Below are 1,811 nucleotides of genomic sequence, written 5' to 3'. Positions count from 1 at the left end.
CTTGGGGCTAGTGGTTCTGAGTACACTTGCACTGAGGGTTGCCTGCTGAGAGCTGTGTTAAGAGGCAGAGGCCTGAAGATATATTGGTGAGTGGCTAGCCAAGCAGCTGGTGGAGAGGTGTAGCTGGTGGTGAAGACTATAGCAGAACCCCATGTAGAGCTGTGGCAATTGGCTGTCTAAGGTGCCCCTTTGCCTCCTCCCCCTCCTTCCACCCAGGCTAGGAGGTAAATTCTGCAGATGAACTTCTGAACTCTGGGGCTGCACTAACCAAAGGACAGAAACTGTGGGAGGGGTGACTTTTGGGTTGCTGGACTTAAGACCCTGAGGGGAAAAGGACACTGCCAAACTTACTTGGGGGTGGGTCTTTGCTCATGGTTTGTGTTATGAATCCTGTTTGTGGTGTTTCCCCAACATAATGCCGCATTGTTTCCCTCCTTTATTAAAAGGCTTTTGCTACACTCAGACACTGTGCTTGTGAGAGGGGAAGTATTGCCTCTTAGAGGCACCCACGGGGGTAGTATGTAATTGTCCCAGGTCAATGGGTGGGGGTTTGAGCTGGTTTTGCATTGTGTTATTGAAGAGGAACCCCTAGTTACTGAACCCAGCCCTTGTTGCTGCCAACTCTGATGGGCAGACAAGTTCATCTAAAACTAAGTGAATGAGACCATCACAGACCCATCCCTGCTCCCATTCAAGTCACTGGGACTTTCCCTATTGATTCCAAAGGGAGCAGGAGCAGGCTCCATGTGACTCATTTGTGTTCTTTACAACTAGACAGAACCCCAGGGATCCACTCTAGGGGAGGATCCTGCTCTGGGGGAGGAGGAATTTAGTGAGTGGCTTCCATCTCTAATTTCTTTGATCTAGGAAACTCTCCAGCCCCTGAACAGGGTCTCCCAGGCTGGGTGCAGTAGGGATTTAATTGGCCATCTCCATTGGGTCTGCTCTGTGGGTCTCTCCATCTTCTCTGGGATCTGCTTTCTCTTCAAAGACCCTCTGGAGTGCAACCTTGATGGAACCCCTGAATTGCTGCTTCCTGTAGCTCCCGACTAGGAAGTAAATAACAGGATTGATGCTGCTGTTTGCAGAGGCTAGTATGTAAGGTATCGCACTGGAATCATAAACATTACAATAAACAAGGAACGTGTGGAGACTGAGGGGAACAGCAAAGAGGAGGAAGAAGAGGGCGGTGAGCAGGATAACAGTGTAGAACTTCCCTGGCTGATGTTGCTGGGAGCTATGTCAGACCTTGATGAACAGGGTCAGACTGGACAGAACCATGATGAGAGTGAATATCAGGAAATTCAGAACGCTGATGGGTACATGGGATATGACACAGATTTCATTTGCAAAATAACCACACAAAAAAGCCACTGGTCTGGAAAACAACATGGAGAGAGCCCAGAGCAGGGCAGACACAATGGCAGACAAATGTCTTGGCCAGCGGCATCGGTGCCAGATGGGGTAGAGGACAGAGAGATACCACTCAGTGTTGAAAGCTGTCAGGAGCTTGCCCGCTGGTGCTATATGACATGAGAGCCAGCATGCCAAGTAGAAAGGGCAAGGAAATAACAATGCCATTCCAACAAAACAAATATTCTACCATTAAAACTATGCAATAAGCAGCCGAGCAGAGGAGGAAGCAGGTGTTGGAGACGGACAGGTTGAGGATGTAGACGGTGAAGTGGTTCCTCTTAATGTGGAAGTCGAGGAACCAGAGGAGGATCCTGTTCCCCACCAGCCCAAACAGGCAGATGAGCAGATTGGTCCCTGGTGATGCCTCAACCAGTGGGCATCCAGTCTCGTTATAT

The 1,811-nt window shown here is 49.5% G+C and overlaps 1 pseudogene; it reads right to left on the bottom strand.

The window, feature by feature from the left end:
* Window positions 1-918: 918 nt before the first annotated feature.
* On the bottom strand, window positions 919-1,807 carry LOC112123048 (annotated as a pseudogene).
* Window positions 1,808-1,811: the final 4 nt, after the last annotated feature.

The sequence above is a fragment of the Terrapene carolina genome, unplaced genomic scaffold, assembly GCF_002925995.2.
Source record: "Terrapene carolina triunguis isolate 2854851 unplaced genomic scaffold, T_m_triunguis-2.0 Scaffold26579, whole genome shotgun sequence".
In the NCBI taxonomy this organism is placed as follows: domain Eukaryota; kingdom Metazoa; phylum Chordata; order Testudines; family Emydidae; genus Terrapene; species Terrapene triunguis.
Note: the sequence above shows the minus strand (reverse complement) of the source record. Positions and strands in the feature narration are given on the sequence as shown.